The following is an 11,304-nucleotide window of genomic DNA, read 5'->3' as shown; positions in this document are numbered from 1 at the left end:
TTTTTTTTTTGAGATGGAGTTTCACTCTGTTGCCTAGGCTGGAGTGCAGTGGTGCAATCTTGGCTCACTGCAACCTCTGCCTCCAGGGTTCAACTGATTCTCCTGCCTCAACCACCTGAGTAGCTGGGTTTGCAGGCATGAACCACCACACCCGGCTAATTTTTGTATTTTTAGTAGAGACGGGGTTTCACCATATTGGTCACGTTGGTCTCGAACTCCTGACCTCGTGATCCGCCCGCCTTGGCCTCCCAAAGCGCTGGGATTACAGGCGTGAGCCACCGCACCCGGCCTGCATTTATAATAATGTTTATCATACAGTACATTTGACATGCAACAGCAAATAACATTTACAAAGTTACCGTTGTATGCCTAGTACAAGCTTAAATGTGATGATGCAAGATAGGTAAGAGTTAAAACACACAGTTTGTACCCCTAATTCTGATTAAGCTTCTTTGAGAGAAGTATAGTGTCTGGAATGAAATAGTTTTATTCTACTGTGTGATGGTGAGCCTATGCTATGGTCTAAATGTGTCCTCATGCCTCCTAATTCATATGTTGAAACCTAGTCTCTAATGTGGTGGTATCAAGAGGAGGACTCTTTAGGAGGGGATGAAGTCATGAGGGCTCTACCCTCATGAATAGTATTAATGCCCTTATAAAAGAGGCCCCACGGAGCTTCTTCACCCCTTCCACCATGTAAAGATGCATCAACAAGGCACCATCTATGAAGCTGAGCGAGCTCTCATTAGACACCAAATCTGCTGATACCTTGATCTTGGACTTTCCAGTTTCTAGAACTGTGAAAAATAAATTTCTGTTGTTTATAAATTACCCAGTCTAAGGTATTTTGCTATAGCAACCCAAATGAACTAAGGCAGCCTATACCTTGAATAATATATTTATTTCTGGTTATCACATTCAGAAAAGCCATTGAGAGGGTAGAACTGTGTATGTAGAATAAAAAGGACCTAAAGGGGTAAGAACTGTCACAGGCATATGTGAAAGAAGGATTGTACTTGTTTTGTGTGATAGAGAATATAACTAGGACCAAGGAGTGGATGGGAATTATGTGAAGAAAGAATTCATTATATTTTAAGAACTTCTTTTCTTATTGCTTCTCTGTTGAGGAAAGTTGAGTTTATCACACTCCTCAGTTGATGTCACACTGATTATCATTGCCGCTTGCAAGGACCACACATATTTGATTGTTTTTTTCTATTTCAATTTCTCATACCCCCAGGCAATGATTCTAATCCTTTACTGTTTGTCTACTTGTAAAATATGTTTTGTTGTTTTGTACTTGCATATTTTTAGTTTACATAAGTGGTATTTTGATATAGATGTCATTCTATTTATTTCTCTTTTCACTCCACATGTTTTCTAAGTTCTGTTTAGTTTGTTGCATGTGTATCTATTTTGTCATTTGTAAATGCTACATAATCTCCATAATGTACATCTACCACACTTTACCAATTAAATTGACTGATGACTCGATTATCTATCATTTCTGACTCCTAACCCCAAATCCAGTGATGAGTAGCCTGAGTGATCCAACTTCCTGCCACCATAAACAACGTTGCAATGAATAGCCTTACATGTCCCATTTTATACTTTTGTAAGCCTGTGTATTCTGGGTCACACAGTGTATATATAAATAGCTCCATATTGTTCTATAGAATGACTTCTTCCACCAACAGTGTATGAGGGATTCTAGAGCCTAGGGCTTCAAAAACTTTTCCTGTGTAGAACCAGTTTGTAAATATGTTAGGCTTTTCAGGCCACTCGGGATTGTCTTTGCTACTCCTCTTCTTCCTCCTCCTCCTTCTTCTTCGTCCACTTCTTCATGAATCACCCGTCAAAAATGTTAAAACCATTCCTATCTTATGAGCTGTACAAAAATGGGCCAAGAACCTCATTAAACTCTTGGGCTATCCAGATCTAGCCCTGCATTTCTGCCAACATGTGGCAGATGATTCATTTCCCTAATTTTGGTCAGTGTAGTGAATATAAAGTGAGTGCTTACTATTTTAACTTCCACTTCTCTGATTGTTAATTAGCTAGATCATCTTTTAAATTATTTGTTAACCTTTGGGTTTTCTCATCAGTAAACTTCCTATTGAAATAATTTACTCAGAAACTCACTCTCTGTTGTGGTGGCTCATTCACTCTGTTTGTAGCTCAGACTGTTAGAAAACTCTCGAAAAACATCAAAATTAAGTATTTCTGTTCAACAGAAGACACCATGGATAATGTTAGTGAGCAGATAACTGATTAGAAAAAGAGACTAAAGTGCCTAAAACTGGCAATGAATTAGTATCCAATGTATAAGAAACCACGAAAAATCAACAGATAGTGAGTTTCTGAGCACTGAAGTGTTTCTTGAAAGGCTGAATGGTCATTTGGCATGAAGGTTATATTGTAGTGTTTCAAACATTAAGTGGGTGTGTGGAAAAGACTATTATGGTCTCTTTCAACTCTTAGATCATTTGATACACATGAAGCAGTTTGAGAGCAACATTTGGAAATCACAGGATTTGGGTAGTAAATGAGATATTAGTGATTCATTTAATCCAGATTTCCCACCATGGTAAGAAACAGAGGCCAGAACAGGGGAGGTACTTGCTCAAATTTCCCACAGCTAGTAAGTGGCAGAGGCTGGACCAGAATTTCTCACTTTACAGTCCACTGCGCTTTCCATTACCTCAAGATGAATTCGAAATTTAATGGTTCAACAGTAAACACTCTAGGTGGTTCCAATAGTGGGAGGACATCACTAAGGTAGAAAATGTATGCAGAAAGGGGCATCTACAAGTTCTCCTAGGATTGACTGATTCATGGTAAATGCTAATGCTACTTTTATGACTATACATGATCTGTGTTGTTGCCATACATGGAAACAATTACAAAGTCATTATCCACATTTTCCCTCACCCAAATTATTATGAAGCCTGCAGCATTTCCAAGCACTCCAGGCACAAATTATATTGTCTTTTTTCTCTAATGTCAGATACTAAAGACTACTGTGCCTTTTCAGCTGAGCTAGGACTGTGTAACAAACTAAAACATTACAGAATCCTTAACAGCATACCTTTAAGAGAGCCACTAGCTGCCAATACTTGATATGTGCAAATCAGAAATTCAGTCCCCTCCCACAGTGCTTGGCAACAAAGACTTTCAAGATCTGTACACCATTATCCACTCTAGTGGGAATACTTATGAAAGAACATGGAGTTGTTTAAAGCTGGTGCCGCCCTAGGTAAAATCAGCTTATTTTAGACCCACCCTGGCACTGCTAAAAAAAAAAAAAAAAAAATAGTTTCTCTAAACAAGTGGGTTTTTTTTTCCTACCATAAGTCTCAGACTTTTAGTGTTTTACACCTTGTTAGATCACAAAATAAGATTGTGAGATCCTTTCCGTGAGGCTGTATCAACAATATCAAACAACTCTTATACGGTACTGATACTTATATATGAATTTCTAACATTAGAGATTTTTGTATTGGTGGAGGGTGAGGGACAAGGGGTCAACAGGCTGGGAAAATGTCTTTGCAATATCATAGGACAGCCATGCTTTGAGTGGGCTTTATCGGCACATGTAAATGACAGGAGTTCAGTTAAGATACTCCTGGTTTTGTTTTTGTTTTTGTTTTTGTTTTTCCCCTCAATAGGAATAATCCTTGAATTAGCCCGTTTGCTTTTCTGAGCAGCACAGTGGGAGATTTCATAGTTTTCTCCCAGGCCTTTTCCAAACTTGACAGCTAAGTGGAAGAGTACAAAGGCCACTTTCACAACCTTTGCTCAGCTGCAATTCTTCTCTCTCGCCTACCCGTTTCCGCAATGTGTCTAATTGTCCTGTACGAGAGTGTCTATTTGATGTATCTTGAGTACTCTGACTGTCCTGACAAGTGTTGGCAAAGTTCAGAGTGACTGGAAGCAATTCTTTATACCACAAGTGTCCTCATTTTTCAGTGTTGTCTACTTTTGACGTGGACTGGCTGCTATGCTGAAGCTATTTCTATTTCCTTTCTCTAGGAATACTGAATACCGCTCTTGGATTGAATAGTTTTCCCACCCGCCCCTTCCCCTAGCACTACACCTGCTTCCATTATACTCTTTCTTTTTGCTGTGTAGCTTAAATATACAATTTAAACACCCTGCTTATTTTTCCACAAGTCAAAACATATTCCCTGCTTGAATCAAGAAGAAAAGGAAAAGGAAAGGAAGAAGAAGGAAGTCTGTCTTTATTGGACCTTCCGTGGGCAACAAATGGCTTATGTGAGAGTTCTAACTAGGGAGAAATGGAGTTCAATGATTGAACAATGCTAACTCAGTTCTAAAGGCTGAAAGAGTAGATGGAGAACCAGCAGTCCCCGCCGTAGTATGGTGAAGCACACTCCCTTTTCGATGTACAAGCAAATGAACCCTTCAGGGTGTCTCAGACCATTCCCACTGCTGCTCATGATTGGCCTAAAGCACCTAATTCTACTCTCCTTGAGGAAAGAGGATACCAACTTGCCACTGTCCCCATACTCTCTTTTAGGTTTCCAACTCCTTACTCTAGCTCATCACAAGTATGGGTGAAGCCTAGATAAATATGGATATGATGACTAAGGATACAGTAAACAAGTGCTTCAAGAAAGGCAGAATAGGGTACCAAAATATAATATAATTGCCTGCTGGTACTATAATGAATTGAGGTAATATATTAATTGAGTAATAAAATCTTAATTATACCAAACATGACTCCTGCAGGTTATAATGCAGGGTTCTTTCCTTCTATGCCCTTAAGAGAAAATTAGGGATGAGAGATGAGAGATGACACTTTTTTTTAAGATTCAGTGTGTGTGATGTCTAGACATCCTGAATAAAATAGAGGTAACTCGTCATCTGTGATGAGATATTAAATTTGTATAATAAACTGTCAAATGTATGGTCTCTCTCAATCATCCCTAGTAAGAATGCTATTGTTTTCATAATTCATTATTTTTTTTCTTTTTTTGAGATGAAGTTTTGCTCTTGTTGCACAGGCTGGAGTGCAATGGCATGATCTCAGCTTACCACAACCTCCACCTCCCAGGTTCAAGCGATTCTCCTGCCTCAGCCTCCTGAGTAGCTGGGATTACAGGCATGCGCCACCACGCCTGGCAAATTTTTATATTTTTAGTAGAGATGGGGTTTCTTCATGTTGGTCAGGCTGGTCTCAAACTCCCAACCTCAGGTGATCTGCCTGCCTTGACCTCCCAAAGTGCTGGGATCACAGGTGTGAGCCACCATGCCTAGCCGATAATTCATGATTTTCTTATCAGTTTCCAACACAGTCAAAAATCGTGTGTCTCACTACTGGACTTCTTCTGACTATGAGAACTACTGAGTACCTGGCTGCTCATATCGACATTGTTTTGAGCATGCATTCATGAGTATGAGAGTAGGTCATTCCATGTCATAAAAGCTAAGTGTATCAGGTGCAGTATTAATTGACTATCAGGTATATTGACCCAACTCTCATTATTAGGAGTCTTTCATCACCTATGGGCCTTTTTGTCCCCCCAAAACATATTTATTTTTGGTTGTGAGGACAATAAACAGGTAAATGGTATGAAGAGTCATTGTTGTTTCTTCTCATGAAAACATTAAATAGAATCATGAACTACCAGAAAAAGTTTATCAAACCTTGCTCTACTGCCTTTCTCTATGAAGATAATGCAACCCCTAGATCAGGACTTGTCAGTGGTGAAAACTGGAGTTGCCAATTATCCATTGGAAATTTCATGGTAAAAAGCATAAAAATGATTTTCTTTCCTTTTATGAAATTCAAATAAAGCCTTTAAAATGTATTCTCTCTCTTTCTATTTCAGTGAGCTAATACTCTGCTTGAGATTCATTAAGTCAAAGGCTGACATTTCCTCTGACCACAGACTTGACTTCAGTCTGCAGATATTATCCTGCAATTCAGCATACATTGCTATCTGCTCATCGTGGAGGAAAAGCAAATTGCAGATATTTTACTCTGCCAAATCATTATGTGCTTAGGATATTCAAGGTTAGAAAAAGCTAAGTGACACGTACGTTTAGATACTTGGCATTGTAATTACAATGTAGTGCAAATCAACAAGTATTTATTTATTGGGTACTTATGTGTCTAGCATTGTAATCATGGCTTTTCTTTACACAACACTTGACATAGCTGGATGGATATAAGAGATTTTCTGGGCAGAATTTCTTCTGAAATATTCCCTCCACTGGCCCATTATTTTACTATTGGAGCCTTTTTTTGGATCTAAAAAAATGCTGGTTTTCAGATTCTCTGAGTGTAATCAAGATACCCTGGATATGGCAATTAGAGCAAGCATTGTAGTTGTCATTGGTAGGAAACAAGAGTCAGAATTGGACTTGCGATGAATATCAGGAGTGAGAGAAAGTTGTAGTTTGAGAGAGAAGATGTACATTAAATGAGAAGGGAGAGAAGGTGGAGGTCATCTCTGACTAACCTTCTCTACTTCTTAGTTTTGCTAATGATCTGTCTTTCATGTGGAACAGGGAATTTCTACATACATAAATTAGTATGATGTTCTGTTAAGGAGTGTAAATTTCCAAAAAGAAGCAGAGCCAGTTATGTCCAAGTTGAAGCAAAAAAGTACATTTTCACTGTTAAAGACTTGTTTGATTATCCAAGCCAATGCTTTTTTTCTTTAAAAATGGATAATGTTGAAAAGTTCAGAATCTAGTAAATTCTTGAGATGTCACTTTGGGTAACATGTGCCAAATAATTCAGAGGTACAACGAACAAAAATACCTATATCACAATGATTGGATGTTCTCAACTAGTTTGTCCCTTTTGCTTCTCTCTCCTTGTGGCAAGTCTTTGAATAAGTTGGGACACTGAAATTGCATGTGGATTTTAAAGACACTGATGTATAATTCAATAGCAACTCATATTGTTTTTAAACATCAAGATTTCACTACCGATTTTCTTCAGAGAGATTTCATTTCCACATTTGTCATTCACAGAGAAGACACAAGGTGACCTCTTTTGAGGTGATTTTCATGAGTAAATGATAGAAAATATGAAGGAAAAATATTATTCATTGTGTTTTATTTGTAATACGCTATGTATCTGCCTGCACTGTAACAGTTGAGGACAGAAGAAAGAAAGTTTGATGAGAAAGATGTAAAATATTGAGCTGATTTTTCATCATAATATGTAGTCAGAATCTTGGGAATTAGGAGGAAAGGTAGAGAAGGCCAGCAAGACAGCATGTTCGTGAGTGTTAAGGTGGGCTCAGAGTGAACCAGGTATTCAAGTATTTTATAATACCATGCTACCACCATCTCGGATGATGTTATACAGATAGTGGGAGATTCATTACTATCTCTGAGTTGGAAAGTAGACCAGCAATCCTGTAGTATAAGGTTTCATTTCAAATCATTCAAAGTGGTTTGAACTTATACACTGGCTGATTTTAAAAGGTGGGTTAGGATCATAACTTGCTTATTTGTTTTAAAGAAAACTATGTCATCTGCTTGCATAATGATTTTTCACTTAATGCTTTATTCAATCTTTCTATATAATTGAGCCTAATTGTTCTCTAATACTGAAAGGACTCAGCTTTATATGCAGCAATCACTATTTTTGATATTCCTATGAAGGTGCTTTTGAATAATAATGAATACACCTTTTAGATCTGTTATCAGTGTCTTATATTCCAGGACTGCTATTTATACTTATTTGTATTCTTGGTTTATAACATGTAGTACTCAGGAGAATAAACCCTTGGGAACGCTATGCAATAAGGATTCTAAGAGACATTTATGTCCTATTTATTTTTATAGTTTCTGTAAGAAAGTGCTTATTGGGCAGAAACAACCAGGATAGCTTACAAATATGAATGCCTGGAAAGATCCCCAGGGTCTTCATTATTTACGTTGTTTGAAAACCACATTCTAATTTTTGATAGGTTAAGGCTAGTGTTCTTAGACTGATGTTCTCAAGGTTTTGTTGCCTCTACCTTAAGAGTTAAAACATTCAAAAGAATTAATAACATGTATTGAGCAATTATTGCACCAGAGATACAAAGGATGGGTAGACTTTTAGTAATTAGAAAGCAAGAAGAAGTTTTTGAATTTGGAATAAACAGTACAAATAAGACAGACAGAGTGCAGAATATGTTGTACATCAGTGTTTGGTTGAAATGGAGGAAGACTTCCATGCAGGATGAAAAATGGAGAATGGCTAGAAAGGTTAGAGTTAGATTGTAAAAAAGCCTTACTATTAAACTAAGCAATTTGTTTTACCTTATAGGTAGTGGGGAGCCATGGAGTACCATCAGTAATTCACTTATTTTCAGAGTAGAAGCATTTCGGCATTCTATTATCTACCACGTAACATAGAATGCAGACATTTATTTGGAAATGCAATAGTCATTTAACTCTTAGCATGACAACTCATGATATACAGTATTACATTTTCCCTATATAAAATAGTATATGAAGAATAAAATTGATTTTTACTTGGAGATGGTAGTGAATGTTGATCTTGATCTTTAGGCAGTGATACTGATCATTATCATTACCTTTATTAAATTCCAACAAAGTGCAAAGGGAAGTGTAAAACATACAACTTGGCAAGGGAGTCCTTCTCATGGTTGAATAATTGGAGATATTTCAAGGTGAATTATCAAACTGTTAACCTCTTTGGATTTTTCTTTTGGTCAGAATCATTAAAGGGACTGGTATTTGGGTGAGATTTGAACTCTTTGAGGTCAGAAACTATGACATACTTACACTACTATTGCCAATATCCAGCACATAATCATATGCCTGGCACATATTTAAGAGACCAAAAGGAAATTATTGAGTGAATGAGTGAATGAATGATATTCTGGACTTCTGTGATTTTTCCAAATGTGATTTCACCCCCCTTTCACTTCAGTCACCTGTTGGCTCTTGTGCATTGTTATCACTAAAATTCATCCACTCTTAAGACATGGTAATTAATGCAACACATGATCATGAATGGATCTCAGACAAGAAGGAGCCATTAGGAGGAAAGTCTTAGCTAAGTGTGGTGGCACACAGCTGTAGTCTCAGGTACTGGGGATGCTGAGGTGGGAGGATTGCTTGAGCCCAGAAAGTCAAGGCTGTAGTGAACCGTGATGGTGATATTGGAATAATATCTTTAGATAATAGAATTATATCAATGTTAATTTTGTGACATTGATCATTGTTCTTTGATTATCTTAGATGTTAACAGAATTTTTGCAGAATCTGGATAAAGGTTACACAATAATTATTTTTTAATTTTTGCAATACTTGTGAAAGCCTGAAATTATTTCAAAATAAAAATTTTAAAAATTGAAGGAAAAAACTTTTAACTTTTTCACCCTCAAGATTATGTTATTATTACATGGTAGTACTCATTTCATCCCCCCGAGTTTCACTCGTACATATACCCTCATCATGATATTTTTTGTTAGTCTTTTCTTAAATGCATAATTCATATATAATGATTGCACATATTTATGGGTACAATGTGATATTTCAACTCATGTATAAATATGTAATTATCAAATCATGGTAATTGCCATTTACATTACTGTAAACATTTATAGTTTATAGTGATAACAAATTATTCTCTTCTAGCTATCTTGAAATATACATTATATTGTTATTTGCTGTAGTCACCCTACCGTGTAATAGAATACCAGAATTTATTTTTCCTCTTCTTGAGGTTCAGAAAACAACATCCCATAATGAAAGCCTCCGTGGGAGCATCAGAATCAAAAGTTTTTCTCTGACCTTCTCCTGCCCACCTCAGTTCTATTCTCCTCCCCACCCTAAAACCCCAGAAGTAGGCATAGAAACTAGAATCCCTCTTCTTAAAGGTGAGTTGTATAAACCAGAACCCCTTCTCTCCAAAGTCAGACATAAAATCTAAAAATATTCGATGTAAAAACTGGTTATGAAGAAATGATCTGACCTGCCTTGTTTGACTGTAGGTCATAAGGCCCTAATTCCAGAGAGGACCCTGCCCTATGCCCGGAAGGAAGGAATACAGGCTCAGAGAGACCAAGAAGAGTCTAGACAGACAGGCCTTGCTGGGTTTCCCCACTCAGTCTATCAGCATTAGATCATACCCCTTTCTTCAATCATACTTCTTGACCATTGTCCATACTTTATTAACATCAGTTTTATAAAAGTTAACCGTTTCCCCTCTATCTTTGAGGTCATCATTCTGAAGCCTCCTGTGTGTGCATACATGTTAAATAATTTGTATGTCTTTGCACCTATTAATCAATCTGCCCCATGTCAGTGATTTTCTTCAGCAAATCTTGGTCTCTACACTTTCTTTTTTTCTTTTCTTTTCTTTTCTTTCTTTTTTTTTTTTTTTTTTTTTTTTTTTTTTTTTTTTTTTTTTTTTTTTTTTTTTTTGAGATGGAGTTTTGCTCTTATGCTCAGGCTGGAGTACAATGGCACCATCTTGGCTCACTGAAACCTCCACCTCCCGGGTTCAAGTGATTCTCCTGCCTCAGCCTCCCGAGTAGCTGGGATTACAGGCGCCTGCCACCATGCCTGGTTAATTTTGTATTTTTAGTAGAGAAGGGGTTTCTCCAGGTTGGTCAGGCTGGTCTCGAACTCCGGATCTCAGGTGATCCACCCGCCTCAGCCTCCTAAAGTGCTGGGATTACAGGCGTGAGTCACCGCACCTGGTCGGCCTCTACACTTTTTAACTGTAACTTTGTACACGCCCCTGCTCCCATCCCCAGCTTCTGCTAATCATTATTACACTATTGCTATGAAATCAACTTTTTAAAATTCTGCATATGAATGAGATCATGTAGTGTTTGTCTTTCTGTGTCTGGCTTATTCTACTTAGCATAATGTCCTCCAGGTTCATCCGTGTTGTTGCAAGTAACAGGATTTCATTCTGTTTATTTGTTTGTTTGTTTTAGAAGGAGCCTCACTCTGTCACCCAGGCTGGAGTGTAATGGAGCTATCTCAGCTCACTGCAACCTCTACCTCCCAGGTTCAAGCGATTCTCCTGTCTCAGCTTCCCAAGTAGCTAGGATTACAGGCATCCACCACCACGCCCAGCTAATTTTTTGTATTTTCAGTAGAGACTAGGTTTCACCATGTTGGCCAGGCTAGTTTCTAACTCCTGACCTCAAGTGATCAGCCCGCCTCAGCCTCCCAAAGTGTTGGGATTACAGGCGTTTTTTTTTTCCTTAATTTTCTTGTTTTTGTTTGTGTAAATGTATTGGGTACTTGAGAAATTTTGATACACGTATATAATGCATAGTGATCAAG

Source organism: Mandrillus leucophaeus, unplaced genomic scaffold (genome assembly GCF_000951045.1).
Source record: "Mandrillus leucophaeus isolate KB7577 unplaced genomic scaffold, Mleu.le_1.0 Scaffold269, whole genome shotgun sequence".
Classification (NCBI taxonomy): Eukaryota; Metazoa; Chordata; class Mammalia; order Primates; family Cercopithecidae; genus Mandrillus; species Mandrillus leucophaeus.
The sequence above is the reverse complement of the archived record's forward strand: the minus strand, read 5'-3'. Positions refer to the sequence as shown.